At 37.9% G+C, this 12509-nt stretch overlaps 1 protein-coding gene across 1 annotated transcript in view; it reads left to right on the top strand.

Annotated features, from left to right (window-relative positions):
* The first annotated feature begins 248 nt into the window (after positions 1-248).
* The window catches only part of CREB5 (cAMP responsive element binding protein 5), a 267317-nt gene continuing 255056 nt past the window's right edge, over positions 249-12509 (top strand). The window contains exon 1 of the mRNA XM_081932228.1: positions 249-280. The gene's annotated coding sequence lies outside the window, so the exon portion shown is untranslated. The remainder of the gene's footprint in view (positions 281-12509) is intronic.

Here is a 12509-nt window from a genome sequence, read left to right as displayed (position 1 = left end):
TCCGATTTTACAGTCAGTACTCCTCCGCCTCCCTGCATTGTGGCTGGCTAGAGCGGAGTGGGCGGGGGCGGGGTCCGCCTGGAACACGCCCCTCCCGTCTCCGCCTCTCTCTTGATTCTCTCGAGCGGGGACCGCAATGATTTAGAAGTTCAGGAATCCCACGTGACGTCACGAAGGGTGATGTAATGCTTCTCTAAATAGAACGTATTGTAACCTTCTCTCAGTCCAACGTGGTTCCTTCACTCAGACTGCTGGTCCCTTTCCTTCTTACACTTGTTGGGTAAGTCCCTTACAAATATTGAACTGTTTTGGGGGTTTTTTCCTTAGTTTTTCCTATCAACTTTATATTGCATTTGAAAACTCGCTTTTCCGGAGGATCTCTTAAAAGTTCTGGCTTGCAGAGGATGTTTGTTTTCCTGTAACCCAGAACGTGTGTGCAATTAACGTACAGACAGGAGAGCAAAAGGAAAAAGAAAAAAAAAACCCTGAAGTGAAGCGGGCGAGTAAGCGAGAGAAAGTGCGATCCCGACAAAATAGTCAGATTGTTGTAAACGGTACTTGCTATATGTTTAGTTTGGCGGCTGAGTCCGATATTTGCTTGACTGTGTACAAATTAATGATTGATAGTGACTTACTTTCACTTGGGGAATGAAGCGGTCTTATCTCAGGCAGATGATCCGGCCCGTCAGCGCATGACACTAGCTGGAAAGTGAGTGACTCGCTCCGAGAAGATGCGGAATGGTGCAGATTTGTGTCCAGTCCCTCTGCCCGTTGTAGTAGCCCTGATCATTTGTTATTAATCGGAATGGAGAGGGGAGTAAAATGTTTAGGACGTGCATATTTAAAATGATGCGTAGGCATTCAGATATTTAGACGCTGAAACAGCAGCTACAGACAGAATCTTTGGCGATATCTTTTCCTGTAACTGCCAACAGAGAAATTAGTGTGCAAAAGTTTGAAAACTTAACCAGAAGGATAGCGGAGAATACCTCCCTTCGCGCGTGTCTTCCGTTGTCACTGAGTTACAATTCTTCTCTCCCCTCAAATTTGCCGGGGACTTCTGAACTTAAAGAAGCCGTGTCCAGAATCTCCAGTCGCTTAACTACGATCGATCACTCCTTGAGCCCTGGATGCGCACTCTGCTCTGTATACCTTCTTCAGGAACATTGTCTCCACAAGCATCTGATCTCACGGTCCCTTTCACTTAGGAAAGGAGTTTCCAGAATGGCACAAATCAGCCTCCAGACCAGATCGAAATGTCTCGCTTCCGGGGCTTGAGCGAGTTTTGTCTGCCTTACCCACTTTTTCTCAGGGACCGTAAATGTATCATCAGGTTAACAATAACAACCTGGGTGACCCGAGTCCTATCTTCAGGGAACTGGCGAGAGAGATACAAATCAGGCATACACTCCCCCCCCCTCTCTCCTCCTGCTTCGTAACACTCTTCTTTTTGGGTGGAATGACAGCACTGAACTCCCCCGCCCCCCCCGTCCCCGTGTCTTGCGGCTGCCTTTTCTAGCTGCGTCCTTTCTAGTACTTCTCGGCAGCGCGAAAACTTTTAAACGTCGTTTCGCTAGTTCGAGCAAAGAAGACTCGGACGCAAGAAGTTTCAACAAGAATTGTTAGACTAAAAAAAAAGAATGAAAAAGCCCATTGCTTCTCCACTCCGTCACGACGCCATTCCATCTCCAGTCCTCACATGGTCATCTCCTGTTGTTGTTTTTTAAAGTAATATCACCAAGGATTCGTGGTATGTATATATTTGGTTGATAGGTGGCTGCATCGCTATGTTGCACCCCCCTCCCTTATGTCGCCCCCGCCCTGTCTGACATTATCTTTGGGAGTCAGAGTTGGCTCCTGGACCATTACGTCATTCTGCAGGCTAGTAAGAGTGTGTTAAGAGGTTCGGATATTGGGGCAGTTTTTGGGAGGGACAGGCTAGAAATGCAGAAGTCCTGCCACCTAGCTTGAGATGAACAGCGTGACCCCTTCTTTCCAAGATTCTTTGCATTCTCAGCAGACATCTCTCTCTCCCCTCACCCCGCCCCCCTCCTCAAGTTTTACTCTGGGAATGAGAAGATTCTATGGGGGAATACCTGCCTAACTGAACTTGCCACTAGCATTCTTGAAACTCAGCCGCTCGGGGCGACCGTCTTGCACAGGATGGAAGATCGAAAGGAGATGCATGTCTCCGGTCGCCCGGCGCTCTAAAGAGGGTGATAAGTGAGTAACTTGCGCGTCTCTTTAAATTCCCCCAACTAAAGCTTGTAAATGATAATCTCCATTACTTGGAAAAATAACGTGGCTTTCTTTTTTAGGGGTTTTAACAATGGTTCATCACGGATCCTTCTCATAATAGCCTTGAAGTTGAATCCTACAAACTTTTCATAAAGGACTTGAGAGAGAGAGATACAATTAAAGATTACACTGGAATTCCCTCTTTCAAAAATAAATTCTCAGGGAGAAAAAAATCTATATAGATTCATATATTTTCTTGACTGAATATGTTAGTGAAAAATTTGTACATCTGTATACTTTATTATAGATACTGGTACACAAATCACTATAGTGCAGTGCAGTGCAGTGTAGTATAATGGTATATAGAAGTAGTAGAGCGTATGAATAGTATAGCCTTTAGTAGTAGTATAGTATATCATAGTGCAAAGTGCAGTATAAAGTATAGTGTGTAGTATTAGTATTAGTATTAGTATTAGTATAGTATAGTATAGTAAACAAATATTATTTATTAAAAGTGGAAGGCTGGCCAAGTTATAACAGACTTTGCTAAAATTGGGAAAGTGGGAAAGAGAATGGAACTTGCTTAATTTTGAAAGCTCTCTTTGGAATCTGTTACTTTTATGCCCAGGATTCAATTTTCATGAAGAATATAAAACAGCTAATATTGGGTAAGTAAGGAGAGGAGGTATGAACTGAATTCCTTCTTTGGGTCTTTTTTTTTTATCCCTGTGCAGGTCGCAAAGCTCCAGAGAAAAGTGTGATTAATGATCAGTGATAAGTGATTAGTGGTTTTATTCAAACTGTTACCTCTGACCAGAAGCACACATCAGAGGATTAAGAGGCTCTTTTAGATAAATGCTCATTAGTGGAAGGGGAAAATCAAAGATAATAGCCAAGCATAAAGAGACAACTTTCTAGGAAAATCATTCCTGTCTTCAGAATAATAAGCTCAGTTCAGAAAAAAGCACTTTAATTTAAAAGTTGCTTTTATCTTGTAAATCCAAGTTGGATGTATAAATCCACTGGGCTATTATAACCTAGATTTTCCCATATCCATGGGACATAATCCTAATTGTGATATTTCTTTATTCATATGGAGAAACAATTGAGATCTTGAAAGCAACAAAAATATTCCCAGATTCAAGGTATCTGCTTCAAATAGGGGAGGAACTTGCTGTTAGTTAATTTGATAATACAATACATTTCTGGAAGGGTTTACTTCTGAATTATGAATGAATCTAACATGCAACTGTTTGCTAGCATGTTATATCATTCAGTGCTTACAACAAAGTATTTCTCTTTGGGCCAGGCTCTCTTCGTCAGCCAGCCCACCTCACAGGATTGCTGTTCTAGAGAAAATAGGAGGAGTAAGGAATATTTTGTGTCTTCGCTACCTTGAGTTATGGTATTTACAAAAATAATAAAGTCAGGATAATAAATAAACATAATTATTGTTCTACAATATTTTCCATGTGAATTAAATGCTCCTGGAAAAGTAAATCTCACACCTTAAAGAAATACTGTAGAGGAGGTAAAGCAGGTGAGTAACAATATATGAGTAACATAATATAACAGCTACTTTCAACTGAAGAGTGTAGATAATATAGATTCTCCAGTTCACTTTTGCTATTTGGATATAAATTTTTTTTTAAATGGTCAGTATGGGGCTGGTGTGTGTGTGAGGGGAGGGGGACAGGGGAGGAAAATAAAATGAAGAAGCGTATCTCAATAATGGGTCAGTCCATCACCTATAATTGTCTACTGCGGTCTAGGCTGTTCATGTTTTTTACACTAACTAGTGTTTGTCACTATACTTCTTAAGTCTTTATTTGGATTGAAACAGTAGAATTTAAAGAATACATTTGATTGCATTAGGCAAAAAGGAGGAGAATTGTCTCTTATTTCTAACTTTGCTAGAAATACTTAGACTGAACCTCTAATAAAATTGTATAACTATATGTTTCCAATAATAATACAATATTAAGAACCATCTAAAATATTAATGAAGCCGAGCTACTGTTGCCTGTTAGGTAAATTAATCTGTAAAACAATGGGATTATGGAAAGATAGTAAAAAACAGTAGTAAACTCAAATCAAAACCAAACTTTTATAACTGAAAAACACACACAAACACACAGAGACACATTTGTGTGTGTCATATACATATACATGTACACATATACATGTACATATATCATATATATTATTTACACACATATATTACATCTTTTTGTAACATTTTATCTATCTATCTATCTATCTATCTATCTATCTATCTATCTATCTATCTATCTATCTATCTATCTATCTATCTATAAAATTCAAAAACATATTTAATGGAGAACCAGCTTTTTAAAAATCTAGAATCGCCAAAATATGTAAATGAACACACTTTTTCATTATCTCTTGTATCCTTTTGAGCCTTATTCATATCTTTATTCATATTTTGCAAGAGAAATGTTCATAAGTCCATACTAATGGAATACCTATATTCCATTATCACATAAAAATATCCAGGGAGCAAAAACGAATTGATATTCCCATATGCTTATCAAGAATAGTCCTATATGAACCTGTTGAATTGGTTCATAATCAGAACTCTTTGAAAAAGTTCACTACTAAAGTCCCAAATGTAGTTGAGCAAACACAAGCTCTTTGTCATCTTCATTCCCGGACAAGTCAGAAATTTGCCTATGCATTTATTTGAAGCCATGAAAGATGTATGTCATCAACACATATAATGAAAGGTGTGTTATCTCCACAGAAATGTGTTATGCCCTGGAATTTTAAAACTGCTTCTGATATACCTTTTCATTAGGATAGTAGTACATTATTTATGTTTTTATACCAACCATAAACCTTTTTACTAGTAAGTAAACAATGCTACCATAGTGCATTCTTCCAAGATCACAGAGATTATATGTTCTTTCCTATTACCAAGTCCTTAAGTAAATTCTCAATAGGAACAAAGTAATTGAACATCTGCAATATTCAGTTTAAAATAGATAAGATCAAATTAACCCCCTTTCACAGTAAAATAACTTTAAATCATATCAAATTTTTGCCTTTTATCATTATGATGCTTCCTAAATAAATCATCATAAACTTAACAATTTGTGAATATTCTGATTTTTTAAAACGAAGTAAGTTGGAAATGGTGATGGCTTGATATCTGTTTTTAATCATTAACCACAAAAAATTATTGATGAAATGTATAACAAGATTTGCGATTGTGGTTGCATGTATTGTAAAGAAAAAAAAAACTACTTAGAGTTTGTACTATCTCTCTGTTAGAAATTCAAATTAGATCCAAGCTGAATTTTACAATTGTAAAGATCAATCAATATTCTTAGTCTTTTACCAAAACCCAAACTCATTATAAGTTCAGGAGGTTGACATTGTTCTTTTTAAAATTAAGGACTGCCTTTTTCTTATTTTCAGAAGTAGATTTAATAATCCTAGTTAGGTTTTAATAAAAATGATGTTATTGATCACCTATTATTAATATTGTTTAGTTCACTAATTTCTAGTTTTAGAAGTCTGATCACTGAATCTTAAGGTATAACATGTATGTTTTCCATCCTACTCAAGGAAGAATTAGTTTAAGGTTCTGCTTCTATATAGAGTTAAGTTGTTTAAATTCCAATAAAGTCAATGCGGCAACATGTAGAATTATATCTTGAGTATTTCAGATGTAAAACATAACCAGGTCTAAAGCTTCACAACTACATTTCATAGAGAATGTAGTATGTGTCATTTTGCTGCTTCAGGAGCTACTTAAGACAATTTGGCAACAATATTAAATGAATGAAATAACCAACATTTTTCCCACTAGTAGTCATTTATTTCCATTTTTAAAGGCTTTAATAATTATGTTAACTCGGTTTTATGAGATGCAAAAGTGAGAGTGATAATTTATATGACCAGTATCTGTATGGCACTATGCAACTATTTCTTTGTGTTAAATGATGAATTGGATGCTAAATAAACATCATTCTCAACATTTACATTATATTAAGGCAATGTTGCCTTGCTTAGAAGCAGATTCAGCTGATCAAAATGTAATTATTTTTTTTACTATCTAGAGTTCTAAGTATGTTGTAGGTGCATATCTCTCAATCAGACTTATGTTGATTTGAACAAAACTGTAGTTAATTCAATTTAGAATTAGATACTAATAAATGTATTATTTTACTGGTTTTTACATAACTAGTTTTCTGGAATAAATAAACTAAGATATGTTTTATTCTAATATGAATATTGACTGTTAATAAATGATTTGTAGCTGCAGTATGCTTTATAATATATTTCTGAATATTAATTATCATATAATTGTTCATTATTACTTAACATTGTCAAATAATGTTGATATACTCATTTTGTAGTTCTTTAGTTTCTTTAGTTCTTTAGTTTATTAATTAGTTATTAGTTTCCATTACTTATGGCTACTCATATCACTAAAATGTACTTATTCTATGCATAATCCATACTTTTTAATTAATATCAAGATTAGAATAATAGAATGTATAGTTTCTTTGATAGCTAAGCAGCTATTCTTGTAATACCGTTAAGATCACTGTAAGTTACATAGAAACTTTATAATAATAGACCTGATGTCTTCAGTCCATTTCTTAGAGTACAGTATAACTTATTAATATTAACTATGGGGGAACAAAATATTAAAACATAAAAATCATGTTTATTTTTATATTTATTAGATTGTAAGGCTACCTAACTCTAGTATGTAAAATATAATGCAGGGACATGCGGTCAGGGGAGGCAGGGGAGGCAGAGCCTCACCTCTCTTCATGAAATAATAGTATATAATATTATATACTATATATATATTACTATATAGTAATATATAGTATTATAATATTATATACATCCATCCGGCCACGCCCGGGAGCTGCGGAGGCAGAAATGTTGTCGGCGCTCCCTGATGACGAAGCCACGAAAGTGACTGGGTCGTTCCCCAGTCGCTTTCGTGGCTTCGTCATCCGGGAGCGCCGACAACATTTCTGCCTCCGCAGCTCCCGGGCGCGGCCGGATGGAGGTAGCCGGAATGGCGCCGAGGCAGTCCGGTGGGCGAGCGACCGAGGATTAGGCTGCCTCGCTCGCTCTTTCGTCCGCCCGGACCGCCTTGGCATCGCTGTGGCTACCTCCGTCCGGCTGCGCCCGGGAGATGCGGAGGCAGAAATGTTGTCGGTGTTCCCGGATGACGAAGCTACGAAAGCGACTGGGGAACGACCCAGCCGCTTTCGTGGCTTCGTCATCCGGGAGCGCCGACAACATTTCTGCCTCTGCAGCTCCCGGGCGCTGCCGGACGGAACGACCCAGCGAGTGAGGCAGTCTGATCCTCGGTCGCTCGCCCGCCGGACTGCCTCGGCGCCATTCTGGCTACCTCCGTCCGGCCACGCCCGGGAGCTGCGGAGGCAGAAATGTTGTCGGCGGATGACGAAGCCACGAAAGCGACTGGGGAATGACAAGAACCTTCCTGCCTCTGCTGGATTTTGTGCACTCCTCGTGACTGCAATATGCAGTCGCGAGGAGCGCGCAAAGTCCAGCAGAGGCAGGAAGGTTCTCGTCGTTCCCCAGTCGCTTTCAAGGACTGCGGAGCGTGAGCCGGCACAGCACGCTCAGGAAGGCGGGGAATGGGATCACGTGTACTGGAGGCTGTGGCAGCTTCAGCCTCCAGCACACGTAGTCCCATTCCCCGCCTTCCTGATGACGTCACCAGCTTCACCAGCCATAAACCCCACTTCACGTCACTGATATAATGAACTATTCAACCAATAACTAATTTATGGCAATCAATAATTTTCACTTTATTCCCTTCTTCCATGAAAGTTAGTCAACTTTGTGGTAGATTTCCCACACTAGGAACATTCCTGAAAAGTTAAATGACAATGCCCATCAATATCAGAGGCAATGTAGTTGAATAGTTGTCCAGTTCTGAATGGAGCTACACTACCTCAGATAGATCCAGTGTACAATCTGGGGGTTCTCTTGACTAGCGACTCCCACTCAAGGAGCAAGTGGCAATCAGCTGGTTGTGCACTAGCTGTGCCCTTTTCTGGCTCAGGAGTCCCTGTGTTCAGTCACTCAAACCCTGTTTATCTCATGCCTGGACAACTGCAATATGTTCTATATCAGGCCTTCTTGAAGACTATCCAAAACCTTCAGATGGTGCAGAACACAGATGTTCTTGGGGCCCCTAGGTGGCCTATGTTACAACATTGTACTGCAAGCTGCATTGGCTGCCAGCTTGCTTGTGGATCCAATTCAAGGTGCTGATTATCAATTTTAAAAGCCTTCTAGGCATGTGTCCAGGCTATCTGAGAAAACAGTTCACTCCAATGGGATTAGCCAACAGTCTCAGGCTGGCAGAAGGGGCATGCTGAAGACCCTGTCAGTCAAGAAATTTCAGCTGGTAGGATCTGGAAGAAGAATCTTTTCTGCTGTGATGCCTGCCATCTTGAACATCTTGGTCCCCAAGGTCAGATACACTATCATCCTTTTGACTTTCTGAAAAGCCTTCCATACATGGCTATGCCAACAGCCTGAGGTCCCATAGGGGTGCATATTAGAGATAGCTAATGAAGTACCCACCTCCTCCCTGTGTCCTTCTCCATCCTTTTCAGTTTTTATTTTAATTAAATTTAAAGTTCTTATTTTTTATTTAAATGTTTTATGCTGCATTTTATTCAAGGTCTGTAAACTGCATTGAGTCTATTTTAGATACATTGATGGCATACAATTTTGATAAATAGATAAATAAATAAGTTTGGTCTAGTGACCTAAGTATCACGAGACTGTGCGTTCTAGTCCAATTTTAGGCATGAAAAATTGACTGGATAATTCTGGTCCGGTTACTCTCTCTTAGCTCCACCCATCTCACAAGGTTGTTGTAGGAAAAATAGAAAGAAAAGGAGGAGTACTAGGTACATTCATTGCCTTGAGTTATTTATAAAGAATAATAAAAATGGGATGAAAATGAAGCAAAAATAATACACAATAATTTACCTGAAATCTTTCCATTTTAGGTAAGTTTCATAGGAGAAAGAAGAAAGCCATATTCACATACAGAAAGGCTGCAATATTTTCTTTAAATATATATGTTGTATTTGTACTGATAAATAAATAAAGGGAGACTAGTATAGATCTATTTCGAGCTAATTAGCTCTCATCAGCTAGCCATACCCTTACTGGCATTTGAACCTGGGCTGTATTATATCGTAGGCAGGAGTCTTAGTCACTAAGCCACAGGCTCGCCTCCTTATCAGTTGAGCCAGGGAAATAGGTATGTATTTGTGGCTTAGTGGCTAAGACTCCTGCCTACGATATAATACAGCCCAGGTTCAAATCCCAGTAAGGGTATGGCTAGCTGATGAGAGCTAATTAGCCTGAAATAGATCTATACTAGTCTCCCTTTATTTATTTATCAGTACAAATACAACACAAATATAAAAAGGCAACATTAAAAATAAAAATATGGTTTTCTGCCTGCATGGTCTTCTGAGATGAGCCGAAGGACAGAAAGAGGGAGTAGTGACCTTCCTCCCATATTTAGGCATACCAGGGGTTGTAACACAAATACATACATATACATACATACATACATACATACATACATACATTTGTAAATTATATAGAAAGATTTAATTTTCCTCAAATCCCAAAGATCTGGTAAAATGATGGAAAGTTCTTATGCTGAGAAATATTTTTTAATGGTTGCCCGGTGGGAATTCACAGGGCTCCATGTGGCCCATGAAAGACTTGAGTGAGCCCTCCAGAGTTCTCCAACAGTTAATCAGATAGTATGTTTTAATCAGGAACGCGGTGGTCAGTGGCTAAGATGCTGAGCTTGTTGATGAGAAAGGTTGGCAGTTTGGCGGTTTGAATGCCTAGCACCACATAACACACTAAGCTCCTGTTACTTGTCCCAGTTTCTGCTAACCTAGAAGTTTGAAAGCATGTAAAAATGCAAGTAGAAAAATAGGAATCATCTTTGGTGGAAGATAACAGTGTTCCATATGCCTCTAGCATTTAGTCATGCCGGCCACATGACCATGGAGATGTCTTCAGACAGCGCTGGCTTCTTGGCTTTGAAACAGAGATGAGCACTGTCCCCTGGTGTCAGGAACGACTAGCACATATGTGCGAGGGGAACCTTTACTTTTCTATGTTTTAAAATGATACAAAGAGAAAAGGAATAAATAGATGATTTGAGAATAATCATATGTCAACTATTTTAGATTTGATTAAAAATTTATCATTTGGGAGTGCAACACAACACAACTCTCTCTTTTTCTGCTTCCGCAAAGTACCTGCATAATCTGAGAAAATAATCAGATGCTGCATTTGTTCACTGTACATTCTGAACCACCTTTCCATTGCACAGCTACCCTTATTTGTATTCAAATATTATTAAGTAGAAATTAAATCATATCAAGTTTAGTTTTTATCATTATTTCACCCAATACTTTTTGGAATGGGTTCTGAAAGTTAAAATATAACCAGAAATCATTTTGCGTCTTTGCTCCAACAGGTTCATTCTTCCAAGGAAAATTACAAAAATACACATAATTCCATGTATGAATGAGATTGGTGAACAAGATAAAAAGGCAATAGAAAATCAACATAGGCAATAGATAGACAAATGGAGCAACTGCTGATTTCACATAAGACATTATTGAATGCTCATATATTTAACCATATAAGGATAGCCTCAGGACTCTGAATCGGGTATGAAAAGAGCTAATAAAGTTTCTTGTAAATTGTAAATGTTCCTGTAGCCTGTCACACTGAACAGTCTGACAGCTGCATTTTAAACCAGCTGTTATATCTGAGAGCTCTTCAAGGACAGCCACACTGTCTTTGTATGACTCCCTTCTTTAATTAAAAGTTGCATTCCAGATGGAGTTAGTGAGGTTTTGGTCTGTCAGTGGAACTCTAGCAAAATGTTGGGTTGATGGGCTTGTCTAAAACAAGGCTTCTATGTCTATTACATGTGTTTTAAGATGATGTATTATTATAAACAAAATTCTCTCAGACATTTTGATCTGTGGACTATTTAAGCTTTCAAATTAAAATATTTAAGGCTTAGTGTGCTTTCCTGAGCTTATTACTTGTAACACTTTAATTGTCATTTCCCTCTTGGAGCTCTGAAATTAGAACCAGTTGATCCTCCAAAGCAATTTAACTAAATATTTAGAAAATTACTAGTATTTATTTAATTTTCATATAAGGTATTATTTCCAGTTATTATTATCAGCTCTGATAGTGTCATTATTCTGCCTTCAGACTATAGCCAGAAGAGTGTTTGGTATATGCTGTTATCTAATTGCATTTAACTTTCTCAGATACCTACCAGGTTTTAGAATTAGAATTACCCAAGTTAAAAAGCTGAACTGACATTTAATTTTAAGGCAGTATCAAAAATATTTTTTTTACCCTTGATATTCTTTAAGGCTTGAAATAGAGGTGTTGACTGTTATATTCATTATGATCTACTTAGATCTGCACATTGAATGAGCTAACCAGCGGGTCCTTGCCTGTTCATTTTTAAGTTGATGCTGTGGAAGACTATACAATGGAATGTAGTTTTCTTTTGCTCTTGTTACTTTTTGGAAGAGCAAATGGAAATCCCCATTTGTGGCAAATGTCACTGCAGAAGTACACGAATTTCATTTTGAATTTGGTTATTGGACATTTACTGAATAGTGATATAGTGAATATTTATCAGGAACATTCTGGTTGTGGATTTGTTGCACTTGAAATGCAGAAATATCCATAGCATTCTAATAGCTTTAATACTCAGCGTAGCCACTGAAGTCCTGCTCAATTTCAGTTGTGAAATTATAGACTAGCAACACAAAATTTTCCTCTTCTGATGTTCCATAATATTAAAATGGCTTGATTCTTTCATTGAATATTCAGCCTTGTGGGCCACTTGCCTGATTTTTTTTTACTGGAACTATTTATTTATTTTCAAAGAATTAGGAGATTCTATAATAAAGGCCAGCTTTAAAAAAATTTCTTAGTTATACTATTTTCTTTTGTTTCGTGCTGTTATATTTTCCTTCTGTTTTGTAGAAATTTGCAAATAATTGGAAATTGAATGGAAAGAAGTAGGAATATAAGTAGGAATAATTATACCTAGAGAAATTGTTTAAATAGGAATAAAAATCCCAACAGCTAATTACGGGAGAGAGGAACTGTGTGTGGTAGCTAAATTTTCAATCAAGACAATTCTGCATAGTGGCCAT

This window comes from Natrix helvetica (assembly GCF_964273705.1).
Source record: "Natrix helvetica genome assembly, chromosome: Z".
NCBI classification, from domain to species: Eukaryota; Metazoa; Chordata; class Lepidosauria; order Squamata; family Natricidae; genus Natrix; species Natrix helvetica.
Note: the sequence above shows the minus strand (reverse complement) of the source record. Positions and strands in the feature narration are given on the sequence as shown.